Source organism: Balaenoptera borealis, assembly GCF_965194805.1.
Source record: "Balaenoptera borealis genome assembly, chromosome: 10".
Classification (NCBI taxonomy): domain Eukaryota; kingdom Metazoa; phylum Chordata; class Mammalia; order Artiodactyla; family Balaenopteridae; genus Balaenoptera; species Balaenoptera borealis.
This window is the reverse complement of record NC_138874.1, coordinates 91,411,265-91,437,606: the sequence shown is the minus strand read 5'-3', so window position 1 is coordinate 91,437,606 and position 26,342 is coordinate 91,411,265. Positions and strand designations below refer to the sequence as shown.

At 48.8% G+C, this 26,342-nt stretch overlaps 1 long non-coding RNA gene across 2 annotated transcripts in view; it reads right to left on the bottom strand.

Moving 5' to 3' along the window:
• LOC309636292 overlaps positions 1-26,342 on the bottom strand; it is a 36,771-nt gene that overhangs the window by 1,529 nt on the left and 8,900 nt on the right. For both annotated transcript variants that reach the window (XR_014249382.1, XR_014249383.1), the window contains one exon: positions 19,284-19,431. This is a non-coding gene — a long non-coding RNA (uncharacterized lncRNA). The remainder of the gene's footprint in view (positions 1-19,283; positions 19,432-26,342) is intronic.

Below are 26,342 nucleotides of genomic sequence, written 5' to 3'. Positions count from 1 at the left end.
AACAAGTGCTAAAGAGGGTGTGGAGAAAAGGGAACCCTCCTACACTCTTGGTAGGAATGTAAGTTGATGAAGCCACTGTGGAAAACAGTATGGAGTTTCCTCAGAAAACTAAAAATAAAATTACCATGTGATCCAGCAATCCCAATCCTGGGCATACATCCAGACAAAACTATAATTCAAAAAGATATATGCATCCCTATGTTCATAGCAGCACTATTCACAAGAGCCAAGACATGGAAACAACCTAAATGTCCATCGACAGAAGAATGGATAAAGAAGATGTGGTACATATACACCATGGAATACTACTCAGCCATAAAAAAGAACAAAATAGTGCCATGTGCGGCAACATGGATGCAACTAGAGATTATCATACTAAGTGAAGTAAGTCAGAAAAAGACAAATACCATATGATATCACTTATATGTGGAATCTAAAACATGACAGAAATGAACCTATCTATGAAACAGAAACAGAATCACGGACATTGAGAATAGACTGGTGGTTGCCAAGGGGGAGAGGGGTGGGAGAGGGATGGATTGGGAGTCTGGGATTAGCAGATGCAAACTGGTATATATAGAATGGCTAAACAACAAGGTCAGGAACTATATTCAATAACATGTGATAAGCCATAATGGAAAAGAATATAACAAAGAATATATATATGTATAACTGAGTCACTTTGCTGTACAGCAGTAATTAACACAACATTGTAAATCAACTGTATTTCAATTAAAAAAAAAAAAGAATTGGGTTTGAGATGGGAGTGGGGAGAGGAGAGGAGGAGTCTCCAGGATGGACCCAGAAATGATCCTGGCAACCCCTGAGGCCAAGCCACGTTAGGTCCTGTGCCTTGTATGCTGGAGGTGTCAGGCCCAGGAGGGCACTGCAAAGAACATCTGAATAAGGGCCATAGTTCAGAATTAGGCTCCAGCAGAGGAAATGGAGACAAATCCAAAAAGCCAAAGAAAACACTTGTTCTTTCCATCAGCATTGGTTTATTTATGACTATTTGGAAAGACTCTCTTCTTCAGTTTTACAGTTCAAGTGTGGTAGTACCAAGAATTGGAACTATATCTGCAATTGAAAATTTGAAATTTGTAAGGAATGAGTCTAACAGTCTCTGCTCTTTCTCTGGACTTTTTTTTTTTTTTGCACCAGAGAAAGGAGAACAGACGTTCTCATCCATTCTACTGCCCCTTTTTCAGCTGATATATGAGGGGGCCTCCTTTTCTGCTTTGCCTTCTCTTGGGTACCTCTAAATACCCAATCCAGCAATGAGCCTTTTCGAAGGGTGAAGTTGGGGCCAGAAAAACTGGAATTCTACTGACACATGACTGATGCCCTTGACCCCAACCATACACCCCAGCAAATGAGCCAGCAGCCTATTCTAAACAAATGGGGAGCCTAGAGGCAGCACGTGGGCTTTTTCCCCACCTTAGCCCTTTTATGAATATAAATATTTAGTGCATGGTGTTTTGCAGAATTAAATCTCTGAGCCTAGATTAGCCTGGTAATATCATTATGTAGATGCCAGGGATGAGCTACCTGTGACTGCTGTGTGTCTTCTCATTCAATGATGCCTGTGATGACTTGATGCACTTTCATTTGCCAGGGCAATCATTAATTGCATATGAAACAGTTGGTGTTTGGCTTTAAGGGAAGCTGATTGGGTCAGTCACCGAGTTTGGCTCAATGATCTACAGCTGGCTCTTTGCTCCTGCATGCCTGCTTTCTTTTCAAAGCATTCTTACTCAGTGTTTTGGGGACCCCCTGAGGAAGTGGCTGTGAAACATAGGGGGTTTTAATCTGTGTTTTCCTTTGGGCATTATAGCTTTAATTTTAATATTTTGGATAATAAAGAATGATTTTAAATTAAATTTGCGAGTCGGCCATCTGTGATAGTTTGGACTTTTTCCTCCTCTCTGGCAGGTTTTTTACTTAATTCTTTCTGAACATTAGCAAGAGTGTGTTGAGAGCCAGAGAAGCAAAGGGTAGCGGAGAAGGTAAACCCGTGGAACTTGGAGAAACGGGAAAAGGCTTTGATGCCTGGCCTTTCAGCCTGGGGGTTGGTGGAAAAAACTTGATGCCCTGAGTCAAAATCATAAAAGTTAACTAGCATGCAATTGCAACTTCCTGTCATCTCCTCTTGATTTGTCTTGAGAAAGTAGTTTGCCAAGGTTATGCCTCAGTTTGCCCATCTGAGGCATGGAAGTGATTAAACAGAGAAGTGATTTTCTCCACAGAGGTGCCACTACAGTTTGGGGACAGTTCTTCATCTGAGGACAGCTACTGGAACACAAGTCATCATCATCCGCTGAAGGCTGAAAGGGTCTGAGAAGCTTATATATGTTCCCTAATCTAAAGCTAAATCCAAGAAATCTACCTAGAAATAGCAATATATGCTTCATCTAGTCAGTGAAATCCAGGATGAAGAATTTTCTACCCTTCCAAGGGAAGTGAGGACACATCATCATCTCCACTGCAGACCACAGCATTAATGAGTCAGACAGACAGCGTCACTGAACACACAGACAAATGTTGAGCGAATGCCAGAATAAAATGAAAAAGTACCTGCCAGCAGACGAGTTGGTGTGATAAGTGGTTTAGCTAGGGAAAGCAAGTGGGTCTTGCATGGCAAGGCAAGTAACTCCTTCTCCTCTGTATAGTGGAAGGAGGCTTCTTGGAGGGGTCAAAATTTGCATTTCAGAAAGGAGGGGGAGTTTGAAGGGCTGTGCAGGGAGAGTAATCCTGGCAGAGCATGTGGGCCCTCTGAGCAGACTGCAGGGATCAGGGCCTGGGGGTCTAAGAGGGTGAGTGGAGGGAAATAGACAAGGGGATGGAGATAAAGCAGAGGCTGAAGAAAGCCACCTTAAATGCTCTCTGGAACCAGAATGGGGTATAAACAAAAACCCCAGGAAGCTTCTGGAGGCCTGAAGTTGTGTGTGGGTCCAGAGGCTTTGTTAGCATCAGAATGGTTTTCTTTGTATCTGCTCATTTCCCACGTCTCTCCTCCCTCACCGTGAATTCTGCTTTTATCAAATCAGGGTGGGGCTCCCAGGCACCTCCCTACACCGAGAAGGGCCAAAGTCATTGCTGCACAGGTCAGAGGGCAAAGGTTATGAAATGAACTTGAAGGTCAGGGAGGCAATATTCATGGCTCTGAGCAGGATAGAAGCTCAGGTGAACAAGTATATATCATGTTTTTAAGACCTCACATGAGCATCCTTTGTCCCGCATGACTCCTAGACTAAGAGATAAGCTTGGAATCTCAATCTCTCTCTCTCTCTCTCTCTCTCTCTCACACACACACACACACACACACACACACACACACACACACACACACTCAAACACAGAGATTCTCCCTCTCCTTCCCCTCCTCTTCTCTCTTCTCTAAAATCCCTGGTTCTCCTGAATACAACCTTGGTATCCCCCCAATAGTAAAAAACAACCCCAACAAGTGCCTATGAAAAAGCCTTTAAGACTCATGAATATTTAGCTTGTCCTCATGTAAAATATATGACTTTGTGTAAGGATCAGGCGAACGAGGTGCATGATTTTTTTCTGATTTATGGGCCCGGAGACGGATTATTCATAGCAGAGCAGCTGTGTGGAAAGATTCATCCGCTGCAAAATGTGATTGTACATCAGGCAGTGTGTGGGAACGGAGCTATGACTAATGGCTGCTTTACATATAAATGAGAAGGTTTGTGCTAGGAACTGTAAAAAAATACAATCACTCAGCTGATGGGCAGGCTCCTTATGGGGGTGCAGGAGAGGGACCACAGGAAAGGCAGGCAAATGAATGCCTCACCCCCCAAAAGCTAAGCCAGGTGGGGGTGAGAGTCAGGGAGGAGCAGGTGAGGGGATGGAGGGAATTTGGAGAAGCAGGCAACTCTCCTGACCTGGACATCATCAGTCCCTGTGTTTGTAACTTCCAGGACCCACTGTGACCTGAGAGCCTGTCGGGTCAGAGATGTGGCCCAAAGGAAATGGCTGCATTGCCAACCCACTCAGGGGTGATGGTCAGATCCTGAACCCTCCAGAGCTTGATGTTAGGCTTCTGAAGATTCAGATCCATTTCAGAAGCCAGCACAGGAATCACCTGGGTAAACCTCTGCAGAGAAAAATTGTGCGAATCTGAGATTTCCCTCTACCACTCCTCATGTCTCCCTTGCTTTTCCTTGTTCATCTCTCCCCTCTCTCGTAGCTGAGACAGGCTGTCTAGACATTGCAGATGTGGACAGATGTTGGGTCTGTAATTTATAACAACGGCCTCCAGAAGGCAATTCCAATTCGTTTCGGTAAGGCTTTGAGTTACAGGCAGAAAAAATACCCTGTAAATACCGTTGGCTTACATGGTAACTACACCAAGGGTTTACTTAGTGAACAATCACTAACTATAGCATAATTACATATCCCTGCAGATTACCAGAGAATTTAATGACACTGAGCAGGTAATGACCACCAAAACCAAGTTTCTGGCTTTGGGAGGACCTGGAGAGCAAGGGAGTTGAGCCATACTTAACAGGAATTTATGCCTTTTTCTTCAAGTCATCAATTAGTCTCTATTTTGAGGGCCTTTGAGTTTTATCTACATACTAGACATCCCTTCGCCACCATACTGAACTCTAAGCAGGTTGGATGCTGGTTGTTGCTTTGAGCCAACACGGTTTTATTTTTATTTTTATTTTTTGGCTGTGCCACGTGGCTTGTGGGATTCCCTGACCAGGGATTGAACCCAGGCCCTCAGCAGTGAAAGTGCAGAGTCCTAAGCACTGGACCACCAGGGAATTCCCTGGGCTGACACAGTTTTAAACCATGTGGTATCTGGAGGTACACACAAAGCCCTCAGACAAGCAAAGAAGCTGGAAAATTATCTTTGCTGTTATCATAACGGGTCGTGCACTCAGCAGCAGGGCTGAGCTGCACCCACCCACTCGCACTCTCTCCTGCTGGCTGATGACTAAACAGCTGTCCAGGCCAACAGTGAGGAGGACTGGCCCACACAAGATCAAGCTAATCCTCATGGGGATTACATTCTGATCTGGTGATTATACTGGGAAATGGAAAGGTGAATTTCTAGAATCATTTTTCATGAAATTCAGGATACTTCTTACTCTCACCTGGGGTGGTGTGTCTGGAGGCGGGAGGAGGAAGTTAATATTAAGGCCAATACCCAGAGAAGTTAAGTGATCTGCCATGATCAGAGTTTGTTGGTAGCAGAAGCCAAATTTGCACTTGGGGTCTGCCATCCCTGAGAACTCTGACCAGCTGGTTTCTCTGGGTTTAGAGGATCAGAGCTGCCCGGCAGCTGGGAAGCTCAGGCTTCCCTGGATATGAAAGGTTGCAGTTGAAATAGCCATCAGGGTTTCATTTATGTCAGTCTGGGGGAAGGGGAAGAGGAGTGGGAATAAAGGGGGGAGGAAAAGGTAGAAATCAAATAAACACATTGACAGGGTTGAATTCCAATTTTCAATCCATCACCAACCTCCTCTAGTTTATCTGTTCCATAGAATCTTCCTTCCCCCTCTTGCCTGTCCAAAAACAATCAAACAAATCTTTATCTTAATACACCTCTAGGTACAGACCCCTGGGTTTCCACAGACCCTGAAAAGAATGCCTGATGCCAATTTAAGGATTGATATTGTCCAGAGAATCCTGATTCTTTTCAATAGCTGTTCTCTCTCTCATTCCCACCCTCCCCTGCTTCTGCTACTGAATGCTCTGTATCCAACTTGAATGATATCTTGCTTCACCTGAAGAAGTGGGCCTGGTTTAGAATGTCAGCTCCTGGCAGAGCCACAAAACAGATCACTAGGGCTTCCCTGGTGGCGCAGTGGTTGAGAATCTGCCTGCCAATGCAGGGGACACAGGTTCGAGCCCTGGTCTGGGAAGATCCCACATGCCACGGAGCAACTAGGCCCGTGAGCCACAACTACTGAGCCTGCGCGTCTGGAGCTTGTGCTCCGCAACAAGAGAGGCCGCGACAGTGAGAGGCCCGCGCATCGCGATGAAGAGTGGCCCCTGCTTGCTGCAACTAGAGAAAGCCCTTGCACAGAAACTAAGACCCAACACAGCCAAAAATAAATAAAGAAAGAAAGGAAGAAGCTTTCATTAAAAAAAACAAAAAAAAAAAAAAACAGATCACTAGCTGGAAGGATTGGCCGCCTGGGCCAAAGGAAAGGAGTTAGGATTATCAGGTGTCATGACTGCAACTGCTCTTCTCTGGTGGGCATTGGCCAGTGGGTCTGGCCTCAGGTCCAGTCTAGGAGGAAAGATGTCAGCTGCAAGAGGATGGGTTTAAGAAACAATCAATGTCTTAGAAGTTTAAGGTTTTGGATGAGATGTCTAAAGATACTCCTGAGACTTATTTTATGGAAACTTTAAAAAAATATGAGGGAGTCCTGCCTGCCAGGGGTGTGTGAGATTTTTAACCTACTGAGAGATATAGATGACAATGGCTCGGAGCCTCTCACCCCAGGAGATCCTTGTAAGTGCACCAAGCCTCACACAGCTCCCTGGCAGGAATGGATATGGTTACTTGTACTTCCAGCCCAAGGAGGGCTGTGGGGCGAAGGAGGGACGCCCTCTGGTCAGGGAGGACAAATGAGCTATAATAATGTTAATAGCTAGCATGAATTAGGAGATTACTGTGTGCCAGGCATATATTATCTCTTTGATGATACATCCATGCATTAGCTCTTTGATAAAGAGAAATTTACCCACTGCCAGGGAGCAGAACTTTCCTCAAAATAAGAGGAAGCACATGGCACATAATCCCACTCTGTGTCCTCCCAGCAGTAGCTGGAAGGTCATGTATAGGTTTTAGGAGTGGAGGGTAGAAGCAAGAGGGAAAGACAGCTTCAGGGACACATATCCCCAGATGTCTGTGGGGGAGGGAACTTCAGGGTACAGACTCAGGTGTCTCCATACACAGAGAATAGATACCACTGGGTATGAGAGAGCTAATGAAAGGATGGCTTTACTGATACATGTGTATATATACATACATGAACACATGTCCACACACAACGTCCCACATAGATATAGATCATCTGGTGAGTAATATGTCTGAATCAATGAGAAAAGACCACATAGCTTAGGCACAAGAGACATAGTATAAGATGTGGTTGATTATATACACATGAGAATGATGTTCTATCTCCCACAAAGATCCCTTCCTAGACTTTTTTTTTTTTTTTTTGGCTGCGCTGGGCAGCTTATGGGATCTCAGTTCCCCAACCAGGGCTTGAACCTGGGGCCCTGAATCCTAACCACTAGGCCACCAGGGAACTCCCCCTTCCTAGGTTTCTTGATAAGCTAACCTAAGCCTCGGGTGTTGGACAAAGACAGGACAGGATTGGAAAGGGTTCACGTTATAGGTGTTTCCGCAAAGGGATTAAGGTCTGATCTTCTCTGGTATCTGAGGTATCATGTGTATCTGCAGGAAGGCTATGGATGTTCAGACTAGGGTCTGGGTCAGAAGGAAGCATAGATCCAGAGTCCAACCTCAGGTTATTTCTCTAATACTGAAGCCCCTGAGAGTCCAAAAATAGTTACCTGAAATGAATAATAGAAAGCCCAGGGGCTTTGGAGCCAGAAAGCCTAGGTTTAATGCCTGCCCTTTCTACTACTTATCAGCTTCTCATTCATTCATTCACTCAATAAATATTTATTAAGCATTAACTGTGTGCCAAGTGTGTGACCTTTGGGGGTAAGCTGTATAACTCAGTTGGCTTCAGTTTCCTCATCTATAAACCAGGGAAAATAATCCATAGGAGTCACAGTCGTTGTGAGGTGCTTGGCACATAGCTGAGTCTCAATAAATGCTTCTTGTTGTTGTTAGCACTAGTAAGAGAAATCCAATTATGTCTCTTTAATATAGTTGCTTTCTTTTGCTAGTTTTTCCCCCCAACGGTGTCTGACCTGTGTCTAGGGGAATTTTGTATAGCCCCAGAAGATCAGCCCCTCCTCGTAGGGGCTCTGACAGTGGGCCCAGGATGTGGCTCATCTCCGGAGTAAAGCAGCACAGGACATGTTTAGTACCCTGGTTGTTTTTGGTGCTTGCCTGTCCCCCTGCCTGGACTGTGAGCTCCTCAGGGGCAGGGACTGTGTCTTCACTTGTTTAGCATTGTGACCACAGTGCCTCTGACAGTGCCTGGCACACAGAAGGCACTCAGTAGATGCCTGGCACACAGAAGGCACTCAGTAGATGTTTGCTGAATGAATGGAAGAAGGAAGGAGCAGGGTTTCTAGCCCTGTAGTGGTTGTGCAGGCCCCTCATTCCTTCATTCCACAAATATTTATCGAGCGGCTACAATGTCCCTGAATACTGTACCAGGTGTTGGAGACATAAGGGTCCCTGCCCTCATGGAGCTCGGAGTCCAGTGGGAAAATACAGGCTCTAATCAGATAGTCACAAAAGGAAACATCTCCTTACAATATGTGCTCTGTGTTGTAAAGGAAATAAACGACGATAGGAAAGCATATCAAAGAGCGAGGTAACGAAGTGTGGGTAGTCACAGGAGGCTTCCTCCAGGCCGCAACACTTCAGCTGACATCAGAAGTGAGAGTGGGCGTTAAAGCCATGTGGGGCTCGTGCTGCTCCCGCCAACAGGCGTCTTCCAAGGAGAGGAAACCTGTGCACAGTCCCAGTGGCTGGTTAGAACATGGCACGTTCAGGCAACAGGAAAAGGCCAATATGGCTGGAGCACAACGTGAGCCTGAGAGTGCAGGGCAAAGAAGTTGGAGATGTGGGTTCTCGTCTTTGTCCTAAGAGCAAGGGGACACCATAACGGGGTTTCAAGTCGAGGGATGATAGTAGTGAGATGATCACCACCTGGCTGAGCTGAGGGGGCAAGAGGGCAAGGGGGAGGCCAGTCAGTGGGGTGTGGAGTTAGGTAGGCAACAGATGGCAGTGGCCTTGGACTGCGGTGGTGGAGATAGAAAGAAAAGGATGGATGAGTAGAACACTTTAGAGTGGAGGTGAAAGGGCTAGCTGATGGTCAGGTCCTGAAGGGCAGATGAGGAGCCGGAGGAGCCATAGATGCCCCTAGGTTTGTAAACTTGCTCCTAGTGTCTGTCTGCTCCTTGCTCACCTCTATTAAAGGTCTTCTTTCTCACAAACCCAAGAGTTTGGTTCTGATAGCCTTCAGAGATGGATGGATTTCCACTTCCAGAGAATGAGAGAGACTACCAGGGGCCCCGCAGTATCTGGGAGGCACCTAGAGGGTCATTTCCCCAATGAAACAGGCACTCATTTATCCTCCCAAACTCACCCAAACACACACACTCTCTCAGACTCTCTGGCTCCCCAGACTTACACAGACTTCCAATCACTCCCTACAGACCACTCCATCCTACCCGTATTTATCCCTGCCTCCCCAAAGCCCTCCATGGCCCCCTTTCCCACTCTTCTCCCTACCCCGCCCCAGCCCCCATCTCCCTCTGCCTCCACTTCACCCTACTGAGAAACAACCACCCCCAGAACCCCTGCCCCCGGCTGCTGCTCCCTGAGCCCCGCCCGCCCTCCCTCCTCCTGCTCCTCTCCCTGACAGATGCCTCAGAGCCCCGGGCCGCAGTTAAGGTGACGAGATGCAGCAATTCTTTATGAACATTTCATTCCTGCTCGCTACACGACGTAAATTAGATGGTGTGTTACATTCGGGCAATAAGAGAGATATGTCACCATGACGCTGGCCCATTGGATGGAGAGGGTAATCCTGCCGTGAATTTCATTACTGCTTTTATATAGACAGAATTAGCTCGGTGACAGCGAGCCTGATTGTCTTTCACTAGGGGTTTGGCGAAGAGCTGAAAGGATTTCACCCTGATGTGCACACTACTGAGTGACCCGCTCACCAGCGGCTCCGCTGATTGCTTTGCACCTTGCAGACCCGCGATTGGCTCAGCCTCTCTGCCGCCTCGCCTCCCTCCCTGGCCCCCAGCCCTCGCGCTTGGCTTTTTCTTGAAGCAAGAAGAAAGGAGACCTAATGGAGGAGTCACAAGGTCATGAAGGGAAATGTATGGGGGAAGGGCAAGGTGACAGAGTTAAAAAAAAATATTCAACAATCCCTTTCTGATCAGAGTCTCCTGGACAGAAGCTGTGGCCACTCACTCTTGCCTCCCAGAAAAGAGCAAGAAGGACCGGGTCCCTGGGGCACATGTCCATGGCCCTCAGGGCAAAAGGGCAACTGGGTAGAGGTTGGTAGATCCTTGTGAGTCTCCCTGGCAGAGCCTCCCAAGCTGCCATCAGGTTCCTGTCCCTTTGCCTCTTGCATCTCTGGGTCTTTCCCCCTTAGTGGCTCAGGGCTCTTTCCCGCCTCATAGCCAGGGACACTTGTAAGAAACAAGAGCAAGAACCGTTGTCACTCCCAGCCTGCGGACCCAGCAATTCCAACGTGCAGGTGGACTTCCATTTCCCACGCTCACCTGATCCTGTCACGGCCCCACCCCCACCCTACCGCACGTATTCATAACACTCTTCAGAGACTTCCAGAATCCTCCACAGGGCATAGATGGCCCAGCTGAGGGACTGCCTTCCTTCAGCTTGTTTCTGTGGGGCGGCCAGTTCTGAGAGCGTCAGCCCCCTCTCTGTTCTCTTGGCCTCCGCCTTGGTATCTCTCACCTTCTGTCACCTTGCCCACTCCTTCCCTCACGTCTGTCAATCCCTCAGCAAACAAAGGTCTTCTGCCAGGCCTTCCTGAGGCAGCTGGTGGCCCCTGGGGCTGGCCAGGGAGGTTGACCATTGGCTGGACCCCTGAAAGTTTCTCTTACGGCCCAGACCAGCCAGCTCTGTGGCCTCTGTGCCGGGAAGGATTAAAGCCACAGTCTCCCCTTTCCAGAGGTGGAGGAGGCTCCCTGGACCTCGGCAGAGCTGAGCAGGCTCTCAGGAGGCCTGACACAGGGTCGCTGCACCCTGACTCTGTCTGCCTGGGTACAGCGCACGGAGCTTTCCCTGCGGCCTCCCATCCCGGGCACCCTCAGTTCCAGTGGCCTGTCCTCCATGGAGCCCAGCGAGAGGGTTCCCTTAATGAATTACTCATGCAGTCACAGTGAAGAGTTTTACACTGAAATCCCTTCTCCATGAAGCCAAGGCTTAAGCCTTTGATGCTGAAACTAAACTCCAGCCCTACCTGTACGATAGCTGGATGACGCGGCAGGTCATTGCATCTATCTGAACTTCAGTCTCCTCATCTTCAAAAGGAAAGTGGTAACTGCTGTTGTGGAGGCCGGGCTGCAATGCCCTGCTTCCCTCAGTACTCAAGGACGGTCTCCAGGCGCTGCCCTGGCTTGGCAGCTTTCCTTGGAGTTGTCTCTGTCGAAAGGGAGCTGCCTCACTTAAGGTCATGCCCTTCCCTTGGGCAGCCTGCATCCAATGCCTGGTCATCCCCAGCATATGGAGGCCCAGCCCCCTCTCCCCGACTTGGGACGGTCCTGAAGGGCCATTCCAGCCTCAGAGACCTCCTTGTGGTCCACTAAGGCCTTTTTTGAGACTGCAGCACAGCTCAACTTCTCCTTCTGTTCAGTCCTGCTTCTTTCCAGTTCCATCCCTTGCACTTGTGATGATCCCAAGGGCACTCCCCAGTGAAGCTCCCGCACAGTAATCTCCACCCTAGAGTCTGCTTCCAGACCCAACCTGCAGGCAATTCAATTCCTGCCTACCTGCTGACTGGGCTACTACAAGGACGAAAGTGTTTTGTAAAGTGCCATGAGAAACACAGCTGCTGCTGTTTACCTTCATCATCATCATTGTCCTCTTCATCATCTTCACAGCAGAGCCTGCCCAGCTGGTGTGATGAGGTTCACATACTTTGGCCAGGAAGTCCCGTAAATGAACACCCAGACTTCTTTTTTCTCCTAAGGACAAGGTCCTTTGCATTCTTCCTTTTATCTTCTGATCAGAATGACCTTCCCAAATTGGCCAGACTCCCTCAGAAAGCTAGCTGTGGTCCTAAGGATCTAGGGGTTCAAATTGGTGAAGTTCTGTTACCCACATCTCATTCTCTGCACCGAGAATCAGTGAGCTAAGTGCCCATTGGATTCTCTCTCCTACATTCTCCAGATGCCTTTCTAGCTGCGCTTCCTACTCTTTATTTAAAGCGCGTACTTTCCTCCTGTAGACCAAAGCATCCATCCCTAGTGGGTGGCAACAGGTCTTAAGTGAGGCCTAAGGGCAGGGTCTCCTCTCCTAGAGCTAAGACTTCCTTCCTTCTGGGCCGTGTTTACAGCCCCCAAAATAAAGAAAGCCTGGGATCCCTCTCTCTTAGGGAACAGGCAATGGTCCCAGATTATTGTTACCCTTCTAAGTATTCCCACAGTCTCACTACTGGGCCCACAGCCTTGTCAGCGTTTCGGAGTGGAATGGCAGGTAGGGACACTGCCAGGTGAATCAGATCTCCAACCCAGTCCCTATTCCTGGGCCCTGCCTGACCCAGAATCTGTGCTCCTCAGGAGTGCAATGTCCTGCATCTCTTCTGGAGCTTTCCCTGAGGCCTCCCACAAGGCTGCAGACACTGAGCAGTGAGCCAGGGATATGGGAGATGGAGGTTTCTCACCCCACTCCCATCCTGATGTCACAGACCTCATTTTCTGACACTAATTGGTTGCCATGGAAACAAGTTTCTTAAAGTGCATGATGACTTGACGTGGTGGGAGGGAGAGCCATAAGAGCAAGCCCTGCCACGAAGAATCCACAGAGCCCCTCAGAATCAAGCAGGGCTGCCCAGAGTCCCTGTTCTCTGCTGGTACATTTGCCTCACATATAAGGAGAAAAGTCTGTCTTGTCTTTGAGTAGGGAGATCTTGCTGCAAAGTCAGAGATAGTCCAGAGCAAGAAAAGCCAGCCACTTACCCTGGAATAAATGGATATCAGATATGATGTGGGCCCGTCTATTTCAGTCTTAGATCAGAAGTCATCTCTTCTAAGAAACTGTCCTTAACTATCCAATCTCCCATCCCCATCTCCATCTCTCTCTCACACACACACACACACACACACACGGACACACACATTCCCCTTACTACTTACTCACTCTAGAGCTTACACATTCTTTCAATCATTCATTCAACAAGTACTGATGAGCCTCTGATGTGTTGTAAACCCTAGGGATACAGCCAGGAGCTGACAGGGCCCTGCATTATGGAGCTCACTGTCAACATCTTACACCACGTCCTTCTATACTCACATGCTCAACACTTTAATATGCCTCTCTGGGTTTTCTTTTTTCATTCCAGTTCCCCAAATGTGGTGAGCTATCTGGTTGCTGGTAGGGCGGGGTACAATTTGCTTTTTATCCCCTCTACCCATGGGCTTTCCAAGAGTGGAGACCTTGAGCCTATTAACGTACATCCTTGCCTAACACTAAACCAAGACTTGGGGCCCCTCAGCCTCCCATGTCACCCCACTGCTCCCAGCACCAGCCTTCCAAGGACCTTGGATTCTTCCATTCTCTTTCAAGGCCAAGGAGCAGAGGAATAGATGGGACTTGAGGATGGGAGCAGAAAGGTGTGTCTGCTGTGTGTCTACTGGAGCGTATACACAGGCACCAGATGCACGGCTGGGCCTTCATACATGTGTGTCCTGCCATCACGCGTGTGCACTTACGTTGGCCAATATCTGTGACTTCTAAATTGGCCAGTACAAGGGTGTGAGCAGGTGTGTGATTCCACTTATGAGCATGAGTGAGCATGTGTTCAGGGAAGGGGAATTTAGGGGTATGTGTCTATGTGTGTTTTTTCCAATGCTTGGCTTTTTTCAAAATCGCTAAGAGCACTACTGTCATTTATGGGGTTTAAAATGTCAGAACAGGGCCCTCAGGGAGGCAGGGGAGATTAAACTGCAAACAGTGAAGGTTATAGATGACGTTTCTGATAGGCTGACAGGCGGACTCAAATGATGCCACACTTTAGCAATCATTTAAACACATACACTCATACACACGCACGCACACACACACACACACACAGATCATCTCTCCATATTTTAATGGCATATTCTGAAGGCTAAAAACATAAAAGGCCAAGTCTAGAGAACCACAGCTCTGCTTTCAGAACCCAGCCAGCAGTGTCTGGTCTTGTGTGTGTGTGTGTGTGTGTGTGTGTGTGTGTTTGTGTGTGTGTGTGTACTCACTCAAGTGCACCTACTGTGCCAAGTGAACACATGTGCTTATTTGTTTTTGTTTTTGGGTTTTTCAAAATAAATTTATTTATTTTTAGTTATTTATTATTTTTGGCTGCGTTGGGTCTTCGTTGCTGCGTGCAGGCTTGCTCTAGTTGCGGCGAGTGGGGTCTACTCTTCGTCGCGGTGCGTGGGCTTCTCATTGCGGTGGCTTCTCTTGTGTGGAGCACGGGCTCTAGGCGCGCGGGCTTCAGTAGTTGTGGCTCGCGGGCTCTAGAGCACAGGCTCAGTAGTTGTGGCGCATGGGCTTAGTTGCTCTGCGGCATGTGGGATCTTCCTGCACCAGGGCTTGAACCCGTGTCCCCTGCATTGGCAGGCGCCACCAGGGATACCTATTGTTTTTGTTTATTATGAATTTATTTATTTATGGCTGCATTGGGTCTTCATTGCTGCGTGTGGGCTTTCTCTAGTTGCAGTGAGCGGGGGCTACTCTTCGTTGTGGTGTGCGGGCTTATTGGGGTGGCTTCTCTTGTTGCGGAGTACGGGCTCTAGGCGCGCGGGCTTCAGTGGTTGTGGCACACGGGCTTAGTTGCTCCGCGGCATGTAGGATCTTCCCGGACCAGGGCTTGAACCCATGTCCCCTGCGTTGGCAGGCGGATTCTTAACCACTGTGCCACCAGGGAAGTCCCTTGTGTGCTTATTTGTATTTTAGTGTCTGTATAGGTTAATTCCACCTCACTTTTATATAGTGCCCTATATAATTAACAAAATATACCACATTTAACAGTCTACCTGAGCATCATAACAACTTGTATAAAGTAGGCAGGGTCGAGGTTACTATCCCCAGTTTACAGATATAAGAAAACTGAGGCTCAAAGAGGTTCGATGGGCTGCTCAAAGAGGTCCGATGGGCTGCCCAAGCCCACCAGCTAGGAAATGATAAAGTGAAGGTTAGAAGCAGAGTCTTTTTATACTTATCCAGACCTCTTTTCTTGAGGTTGTGTTTCTCAACTCTGGCTACTTTAAAATCCCCTGGGGAGCTTTTAAAACCCATCAATGCCTGAGCCCTACCCCCGGAGATTCTGATCCAGTTGTTCTGAAGGTGGTCCTTGTGGTATGTTTTTAAATTCTAATGTGCAGACTGGTTGAGAACCACTGCTTCCGGGCCTGGTGAAGTCAGGCAGGAGATGCGCACAGGGGCATCCCAGGTGTCTGATTAGGCTCACATCCCCTCCACGTGAACATGGATTCCAGTCTCTTTCCTCCTCAGGGTCTATCTTGGCATCAACTTCCCGGGAAGAGTTACTTCCCAGGATGATCAGAGCCTCTATTTCTTCTGCATCACCCCAACTCCCCACCGCCTTCCAGACTGTGGAGACTTAAAAGGATGCTCAGCTCAGCCTGATGAATGAAGAGGCTACTGGCCTCACAGTTGTGGCCACCCGGTAAGGGGCAGAACATGTGGTCTTACCAAGAGGGAGGAGAACCAGCTCCACCTGGCCCATCAGCCAGAGGAAAGCCAGAGAGGTGAGGGGCAGCTGCCTTAGTAACAAAGGGCGAGAGGAAAAAGGGAAAGAGAAAGAAGGGAAGAGAGAAGAGAACAGCTGGCCCCCTTTGAAGGCTGTACGGACCAGCTAACTACTAAAGTCACGGGCAGTGCTCACCTCACTCAGCCCTCTGCGAAAGAGGTGGTCTAGCAGAGCAGTTAGGAGAGCAGACTCAGGTAGTCACCTGCCTGGGCTTGAATTCTGGTTTCTGGTTACTAGTTATGTGACTTTGGGCAAGTACTTAATATCCCTGTGCCTCGGTTTACTTATCTTTAAAATGGCAATGATAATAATAGGACCTGCCTCATCGAGTCTCTGGGAGGATTCAGTGAGTTCATGTAAAGTCCCCAACATAGCATAAGTGCTGGGTAGGGTTCAACCGTTGCTATTCTGCATCATTTGATGCTTTGGAACTCTCCCTCCTTGAAATTCTTCCTATCTTCCTAAACATTCCTTCTCGGCCTTCTTTGCTAGCCCTGTTCCTCTGCCCTCCCTCTGAGTCATTGGTTCTCAGCCCCAACTTCATTTTAGAATCACCTGAGGAACTTTTACAGCTCATTCCCAGAGATTCAGATCTAGTTGGTCTGGGGTGGGGCTCAGACACTAGTGTTTTTCAAGTTCTCTGGCTCATCGAAATGTGCTGCCAAGGCTGAAAACCACTCCTCTAAGTGTTGATACTCCCTAGGACTCTATTCTTGGCCTTCTTCTCTCCTCACGTGTCTTTCTTTCTTTTTTTTAATAATCACCTGCAATTGTTTAACATCACAGCTTTTTAAAAAAATTAACTAATTAATTAATTTGGCTGCATTGGGTCTTAGTTGCCGCATGCGGGCTCTTCGTTGTGGTGCACAGGCTTCTCTCTAGTTGCAGCAGATCGTGCGGGCTCAGTAGTTGCAGCACATGGGCTTAGTTGCCCCGTGGCATGTGGGATCTTAGTTCCCCAGCCAGGGATCGAACCCACGTCCCCTGCATTGGAAGGTGGATTTTTAACCACTGGACCACCAGGGAAGTCCCTCTCCTCATGTGTCTTTCCCAAGTAATTGACCTCCTTCCCATGGCCATAATTACCATCCATATGCTGGTGACTCTCAAATCCATATACCCTGACAAGACTTCTCTCTTGAATCCCACACACATAGTTCCAACTCCCTACTAGACATCTTAGTGTCCATATGTATGGAGGTAAAATTGTTCTTAATAGTCTCTTAACCTCCTGGGTATCTTTACTGAGATGTACTCTAGGTCTCCCAAGTACAAGTCCCAATCAGAACTCAGTATTCTGCACTCTCCCCAAACCCATTCCACTCCTTCTGTTCCCCATCTCTGTCACTTCCAACCATTCACCCAAGGCGGTCATCCAGGAATCCTCTCCCTCATCACCTCCCTCATCCAACCAGGTACAAAATCCTGTCAATTACCTTGTAAGGCTTTCCCCAGTCTCACTCCTCAGGACCCCCCACCGCTGTCAGAGCTCAGGTCCTCTTTGTCTCTTGCCTGCACAATTGTAAGGCAATTGCCTCACTGGCTTCCCAGCCTCCAGCGTTTATGGCTGCATCCTTCTCCCCTTCTGTTCATCATCCTCAGAGCTATCTTTCTGAAATGCAAATCATTCCACTGCTAATCCCTTCTGGATAAAAGCACAACTTCGCATGGGCCCTTTACTATCTGTCCCCTTCCCCTGGCCTACCCCAAAGTGACCTCTCTACCCCACCTTCTGTACAGCAGTTCTCCAAATGTGCCAGGCTGTTTGATGCCTCAAGGCTTTTGCATATGCTGTTCCCCCACCTTACATGCCCTTCCTTCTCTTCCCCCTCCCATTTTGCCCACATTTACAAATTAGCTGAAGCACCAGTTCCTCTAGGAAGTATTACCTGAACGTTACCTCAGGTTGAACTGACCACTGTTTGTTTGTCTTCACTGCACCCTGTAATTGTCTCTATTATGTTGTCTCTCACTCTATTTTACTTCTTTGTTTTCATGCCTGACTCCCCCACTGGACTGTGACATCTGGAAGAATTGGACCATGTCTTATTTGCCTTTGAGAAGAGGGGTGAGGAGGGAGGAGAGCAGACTCTAAGTTCCCCTGGCTAAAGCAGTTAGTTAAGAAGAGTGCTTTGGCTTATGGCTCTGGATTTTGAAGGGTAGCTTCCTTTCTCCTGGAGCCAAGCAGAGAGGCTAGGTATGAGCAAAGAGACCCAAATAAACCACTGGCCAGAAACTGTGCCCCTAGGTTCCTCCTCTGGGTCTGCCTCTCCAGGCCCCAGAGCTGGAAGCTCTGATTGTCTGGCCTTCATGGCCCAACTGAGGTGAGTAGAGTCTTCTTTCCCTTCTTTCATCTGAGATTAGGTTGGGAATACCTCCAAAGGAATCTTCAGAGAGAAACCAAGAAAAACTAAAAGCAAGCAAGCAAACAAACAGACCAACCCATAAGCACTTAGAAACACAGCAATGGACAGAATGCAGATGTCTGATTCTAATTTGTCACCCCTGTCTTAGGGAGCACATTCGAGAGTCGCCTTCTGGACACTGTCACCCTTGCCTAAGACAGCGCATTCAAAAGCCAGCTTCTCTCACCACTCTTACCCAGGAAAGGGGCTAAGCAGGAATCCTAGTCCCACCCCTTTACAGCTAGGTGGGCAGCTGAAAAGGTGCAAGCCCACGTTTTACAGCCAGAGAAATTAAAGCAAGCCCTCATCCTAGACAGAAGTGAAAGGTCAAGGCCATCAATGGTCCAGAACAATAGAAAAAGTCAGAGCCCAGGGAATAACCCCAGGACACCCAGGGCAGTGTTTGCTTCATTCATGGCTGGATCTGCCATGCCTGACCCTTAATTGCTAATATTTCTAGAGCCCTTGCCATATGTCAGCACTGTGCCAGCACTATCTTAGCCTGAGTAACCCTCACAACAACACTATAAGTAAGGACAATTATTATTGCTGTTACAGATGAGGAAACTGAGTCTCAGAGAGGCTAAGTGACTTTTCCAAGGTCATTAAGCCTTGGAAAGGTGGCTAAGCTAGGACCCAAACTCAATCTGACTCCAAAAACCCAGGCTCATAATCTCCATGGTGTACTGCTTAATATATACGGCAGGTGATTATTCAATATTTGCTGATAGTAATAATAATAGCTAACATTTATTGAACAATGTGCCAAACACGGTGTTAAGCACTTTATATACATTATTTTGTTCACTAGATAGGTACTATTATTATTCCCATTTTATAGATGAGGTCACTGAAGCTTAGAGAAGTTAAGAGCATTGTCCACAGCCTCAAAGCTAGTAGGTGAAAGAATTGGAATACAAACCCAGGGGGATGGATAAATGAACAACCAGCACAGACAATCTCTCCACCAGGACCACCACCATCTTAGAGAATATCCACGAAGGCAAGAGAAGGCCTTTCCAGGAGCTCTGACACAGGGGCTGACACCTTGATATAGGCTGTCAGTGGACTTTTAAGCCGTGTCCTGGCAAAGGCAGCTCCAGCCTAGACAGCTCTGCCAAGTTCACAACCCAGTGTACTCAGAAGTAGCCCTAGAAGGTTGGGCCAGCTCCTCCTTTTCCCCAGGCCTCTCCAGAGCACCCTCTCACCAGCTGTATCTACTCACAGTAGTCTGGCACTTGGAATCTGATTGGGTTTGGGGCCTCCAATATCCAGAAAACCTCCAGGACCTCTCCTAAGAAGGCAGTTTTCAGCTCTCCTTGCTGGATCCTTAAGTTCCTGATGGGAATCCTTGCAGAGAGCCATCCTGTTACCTAAGGAAAGAGAAAGAGGGGAGGCAAACAGCCAACTCCTGGCCTCCCCTCCCCATCTCTTCACCTCCCCAAAGCCTTGCAGGCCACCCCGCCACCTCCAACCCCACAGAGTTTCTCACCTTCAGGCAAAGGCAGATGAGGGCAGAGCTGGGGAACAGAACTTAACTGAGCCCTCGGAGCACTGCAAATCCCTGTCTTCAGTATTTAGGGAAGGTGAGTCCCAGAGGAGGAGGGAGGGAGAAAGACTGGGAGAGGAAGGCTGAGATGCTCAGAGATGCAGAGATAGAGATGGAGGCTGACACCAGGAGGGGTTGCAGAGAGAGACAGAAGAGGAGGGAGTGAGGAAAAGAAAAGAGACCAAGGAGGGTGGGAGAGAGGCAGTAAAAGAGGGGAGGGAGGAGAGAGACAGAAAGAGCCAGTTGCTTTATTCATGGCTGGTGATATTATAGACTGAGTGAAAATCACATTATCGTAATGGGAAAGTTAGAGTCGCTGAGATGATGCCCTGAAGCCTCCGCGCTGATTGGGGTGTGATTGCTATCTGTATTTATATGTAGAAAGCAAAGTTCACTGCCAGTTCAAGATGGTGGCGGCTGCTTCATGCAACATAATTCTTCAGTAGGGAGACGCCCCGAGCAAGCTGAGCAAGCTGTGCCGGGAGTGGGAACCGGAGCCGGAAAGTGAGCTGACGCCTGAGCAAGCGCTGGAGCAGGCGATGGAGCCCGGGGTGGAGCCGCGCGGAGCTGCGGAGGAGGGAGTGGCAGCTCGGGCAGGACCAGGGCCTGGGCTCAGACCGAGGCCTGACGGAAGGTGGGGGGAGAGCGGGCGCGAGAGCCTGGGGATGGGGGCAACGAGTAGTTCCCACCATCTTCCACCCTCCAAGCCGGCCCAGAGCTAGGCTAGCCCTGGAGGGCGGGCTGGGCTAGACCTTCAGAGGCCGGAAACCTTGGCGGATTCTCCAACTGACTCCACCCCACCCCACCCCCAATGTATAAAATTCAGTGCTAAACCGGACAACTAATGTCAGGAAGTTTTAATTTTTCCCGTGATGACTGCTTAGACGCTTTCTTGACATCTCACATTTCTTGAAAATTTTTTCTTTAATTTTAAATTTCGTTCAGGGATCCCTGCTGTGCTTGCGCCCCACCTGTGGCCTGCCGCTGCCTATTGAGCAGCCCATCCCTACTGATTGGTGAAGGGGTGGGACCTGTGACTCCTCCAGCGCAGAGCCGGGGCTGGTGGGGAGGGGGTAGGTGAGCCCAGACTCCAAGCCCTGACTGCTCTGGGAGGCATCAGCCACAATCAGGAAGAGATAAAAGGGATGTCACTGCAGCCTGAGCAGTCTGTTGAGCTCAGACCACCTTTTACTTGAGGCCTATTTCCCTCAGAAATAGAAAGCAGGACCCCACCCTAGAGCTGCCAGAGAAAATGCAGGATGCTCAGTTAAATCTGAATTCAGATACACAACACATTTAGCATAAGTATACCCATGCTTTTTTGGGTATTTGGGATATTTGGGATATACTTATGCTAAAATAAACAACTGTTTCTTTGAAATTCAAATTTAATCAGATTCACCACTTAATAGCTGTGTGGGGACTTCCCTGGTGGCACAGTGGTTAAGAATCCACCTGCCAATGCAGGAGACAGCGGTTCGAGCCCTGGTCCAGGAAGATCTCACATGCCGCGGAGAGCTAAGCCCATGCGCCACAACTACTGACCCTGCGCCCTAGAGCCCGCGAGCCACAACTACTGAGCTCGCGTGTCACAACTACTGAAGCCCGCGCGCCTAGAGCCCGTGTTTCACAACAAGGGAAGCCACTGCAATGAGAAACCCGTGCACTGCAACGAAGAGTAGCGCCTACTCGCCGGAACTAGAGAAAGCCCACGTGCAGCAACAAAAACCCAACACAGCCAAAAATAAAAATAAAATAAAATTTTAAAAAAGCTGTGTGGCTTTTAACTTCCTAGACCTTCAATTTCCTTTATCTGAGCACTAGGGGATAGTAAGTAGTACCTTCCTCAGAGGATGATTGAGATATAGTAGGTAAAATTCATGAGATACAGTATGTAAAATACTCAGTCCACTATCTGGCACAAAATAAACACTCAATAAATGATAACTACAAAATATCAGCCCCTTACATAAGCACCCTTTAGTCCCTTCTCATCTCTATCCTAGGCAAGTCAAATTAAAGGCTTGTATCAGGATTCCTACTCTGGAAGCTGCTGGCTGAATGGATCCCAGGGAGAGATCTGATCCTACTATGGTCCCCCCAGGGGCCTTACCCTACAGGATCCACTGAAAGTTCTGGAAGGCTGATTGCAAAGGTGGAGCAGGAACAAAGAACAAGTCCTAACCCAAGCCCCAAATCAAGCCTCACATATTCCCAGGTACCTCTTCTAAGCTTTGAGAACAAAATAGAGTCTACCTTCCTTTGGGCTCCCAAGTTTCCCTTTCTCCCAGGAAGATGGATGATGGAGCAGGGTAGTGATATGAAACTGGACAGGAAGGGGGCTCTGCCTTCTTGTATGGCCACAGAATGGGCTGTTTGAGCAACCAGTCTGCCCAACAGCCATCCCATCAGGGTGTCAGCCCAAACCCCTCTCCATCCTCTGGCAGGGGCCCATGTCCAAGACACACCAGCTTGAAATTAGTGAATCCCTCAGTGTCTGTGTTTGTTCTCCCTCTACCTCTCTCATATCTCATCCTCAGCTCAGAACTGACTTGGTAAAGGGAAGAGGCAGTGTGCAAAGAGTCCCACTGAGGCAGCCTGGGTTCCAGTCGCATCTGTATGATCTTGAACCTCTCTCTCATAGAAGGATGGGACTTGTTTCCTTCCCTCAATACAGGTGTCCCTGACTCTGCAAAAATCTGGTGGTTGGACTCCAGCCTTTGTCTCTGAAGGAAACTAATTATTCAGGAGACAATTCATGGGGAAATAGTAGCATATCTCCTTCTTTTCAAGAGGTCACAGACTCAAGACTGCAGTACCAGGCAGATTATAAAAATGTGACGCCACCAGTGAAAGGCAATAAGGAGTGGTGGGGTCTGTGGCTCAAAAGCACTGCTTCTCCTAAAGGCATTCAATTTCATGTTTGTTTTCTTGTTTTAAATACTGTGCTCAGCAAACCAAAGACCCAGGTGGGCCTGATTTGGGTCTACTGGGTAACTCCCTAGTTTCTTGATCTTTCTGGTGGCACACCTATCCCTAGCCAGAGGGTCACAAAGTATAGACACAGAGTAGAGATATAACACGTGCAGAGACACTCTAACCTACAAAGATACATGGAGCAATCTGTGTATACACCAATATCAGACCCAAAGGAGCAGAGCATAGGACACCCACAGAGGAGATGCTCATCCCCAGCTTGCCTTCCTGCCCACCTCTTGCCAACCTCCCACCCCCTGCCTCCTCTTCCTTGTTTGCCCACTGGGACCCAAGTCTGCTGCTCACGTCATCACACCCACTACCCTCTCTCCCTGGTGGTGATACCCAGGGTAGAGCCCAAAGAGTGTAAATGGAAATGGTGGGGGAGCGTTCCACACAGTTGACCCATATGGTAGAGCCAACACACATGCATCTGGGGCCCCTGGAATGCCCCTCTTGCTTTTGACCCTCACAACAAGCCTGTACTGAGGCAGGGGATTGACAAGGAGTGTCCACATACTCTTTGGCATTGATATCAGGAAGTCAAACTACAGTCCCAGTGGTTTAGGTCCCTGCCTGTCATAAACTCCATCAGGATGTGTGATGGCCCTCTCCCAAGGACCATTCAGCAGCCCTGAGCCTGCCTGGGTCCCTCCCCTGGGGACTAAGCCATAAAGCAGAGGCCTCAGGCACTCAGGCCATTAACTCTAGAAGGATCCTGAGAGGGGATGCCAAGCCTGAGAATTTTCCAAGCTCCTCTGGTCCATTCCATCTTTGGCCATTAGTGCTAGAACCTAGGCAACCTCTTCCTGGGCTCAGTCATCTCAGCAAAACAGAAGATCAATCAGTTGTAATAAAGAAAATAAATTAAAATCAAGCGCTCTTTCAAAGATTCTTGAGAACTGATTTTCAGATGATTCACTGTTGGGAATTGTCTGTGCTCTTGTCTCCTTCCCTTTCAGGATTATAAATAACATTTATCATCACCAGCATCTTATCAAAGCTGGGATGTCCACATCTTAGGGAATGATTACCCAAATCACACAGGAGGTAGGAGAGGACCCATCGAATAAGGTTTTGTCATCTTAGAGATGCAGGGGGAAGTCCAAAGAGATGACCTCTATCCTGTCTTGGAGGCATGAGTCTTTGAGGATGAAAGCGAGATACCTCCAAGGGCAGGAAGCTTGGCTGGCAGCTCATTTATTCAGCTTCCTCTGAGGTTCCTATTTTACATCCCTTTGGGCTTGTGTCTGTGCAGCTATGTTGGGATTTGTGCCTATGTCCCTGATCCCTAGAATGACCCAGCAAGAGGAACTGAGGTTTGGCAGAGAACATTCTGCTTGTGGTAGAGGAAAGAGAGATGAGGCACCTGCCCCAGAAACCGCCCCCCTTATCAAGGAATAAAGCAGAAAATCACCCAGTACCCCTGAGACAGAGGACAGGGCTAATCTGCTCAAAAGCTGGAGGCTGGATAAAATGACCCCTGAAATGGATGTCAAAGGAATGTCTCTGAGGAAATGTCACTCTATTCTCCTTGGAGGGCCCTAGAGGTAGTTGGTAATCCACCCGTCTCCCCCTACTCCTGTCCCCACTCAACATACACACACACATAAATCTTAATTGTGTCCGGAGCTTTTTACAGCGCTAATTAATCATATTTAGGGCTGTTTCCAGCTGTTGCTGAGGGAAAGAAGGTCCCACACGCCTGTGACTTAGGGTAAATCCAATCAGACGAAGGAATTCTTTGATTCCGAAGAAGCCGAGCATGGAAAAGACACCTCTAATCCCAGAGCCTCTCAGACCGTGCCTGCCACCTCCCCCCACGACTGCACTTGGAAAGTGATCTGCACTGGGGAAGCGGAAGGGCTGGAGGGCTACAGAGGAAGGGGGAGGGACCAAGGAGAGGGGCGGGGGGGGGCCCCCCTTGAGATGGGTTGACTGGAATCAGGACCTAGGCCCAGCGCCACGCTGACTTGGCGCTTCTGCCTTGTACTTGGGCCATTTAGTGGGCTCAGGGGGGCCCATGATTCCTGAATAGCCACCTGAATGGCTCAAGAATTATTACAGGAGACCAGGCCTGGACTAGTCAGGCCAGTGGGGGGGCAGCACTGACCTAATTACAGCTCTGCACAGCCAGCGTGGTCTGAGAAAGGGCCTTGCCCAAGCCTTTTGCTTCCCTGTGACTTCTCCCCAAGCTCCAGCGGCATCTCTGTCATCCGTTAGGCTCTCACACGTCTCTCCATTTCTGGGTCTGTGTTCCTCTCTCTTCTTAGGGCTCCATAGCATGATATCAATGTCTTTCCCTGATGTCTGTCTCTTTTTCCGGCCACTATCTCTGAACTCCTAGCCCATCACCTCAAATCTTCCCAGAGATTCAGTTGAAGATAGACATCCTAAGGGAAGGGGTCAGCTTGGCTGCTGCTACTGACCTCTTCATTGGTTTATGCTGGTAGCCCATTAGGTACACATGTGGAGCAAGTATGGGATGCGGGTGGGGGGATGGGGAAGGTGGGGTGGAGGGAGAAAAGCTGCTGCTGAGTGCGGGGGAAGGAAGGGACTACCCCACCCCTTAGAGACCCAGATGGGAGAGGAAGTGTTCCCCACAGTGGAAAGTGAGGGTGCAGGGCTGTAAGAAGGCCAAACAAAGACCAAGTAGTGGCAACCCTATCCTCCCCGCTATGATGACCACACCTCCGCACACCCCCTTATTGAGGCTTTCTGGGTCCTGGCCTAACTGGGCCTAAATAATTGAGGAGCCCATTACAGCCTCGCTGTTTCCTCACTGTCAAGTGTAAACGCTGCAATGGTTGGTGTGGAAATGGGGCTAATTTGAATTGATAATAGGAAAGGCAAGGAAAAGTCATCTATAGTGAGTGAGGAGCAAGCAATCCCCAAGCAGATGCTAAATCTTGTATAATGAAAGAATCTGCCGATGTCAATTATGTACGAGCGTCTTTGCAGTGGTTGGAGGCGGTGGGCGGGCGAGGGAACGGAGGGCTGGGTGCATCCCATAAACCCAAACACCCATCAAAGGCTCATACATATGGAGTGGCAGAGATTACGGCATAAATTTGAATGTTATGAATGTGCATGAGGGACAGGCAGGAAGCCTACCTCGTAAGGGGGAAGGAAACGGACTGTTTTTCAGTGCATGTGTACAAGGGAGCTTTTGTCCTCTGGGTCCCTCAGCTGTGTCTCCTCCGTCTCAGCTGTGCCCCCTCTGCACCAAGTTATGTCCCAGGATGAGAAAAAAGTCAGAGTCTAGGGGTGCTAGGGCAGGGTAAGGTCAGCTGTTTTTCGGGGGCCTGGATGCGGGTTGTTTGGGGTCTTTGGGCCGAGCTGCCCTTGACCCATTCAGAGTGTTCCCAGGATAGGATCTAGAGATTGACGCAGCCAGAGATCCAGAGCGATATTCTGAAATATCTGTGATGTGAACATAGCTTCCCCTCCTGCCTAATGGAAGATAAAGGAGAGATCAGTGGAGACAGCAATGCCCACCATGGAATGGGCAGAGTGATCCCGGAAGACAGCCTGGAGGAAGAGGTAACAAACTGTGCTATAAAGGGGGCCAACAGCTCAGAATGACAATATCAAGGGCACATCTTCCTATTCCTGGGTACAAGTCCACAGCACAGATAGGAGTGTGTGCTTGTGAGTGCGCGCACACGTGCGCGCACACACACACGCGCGCGTGCGCGCGCGCACACACACACACACACACACACACACGGTAACGGGGCTCAGACCCCTCCATTGGTT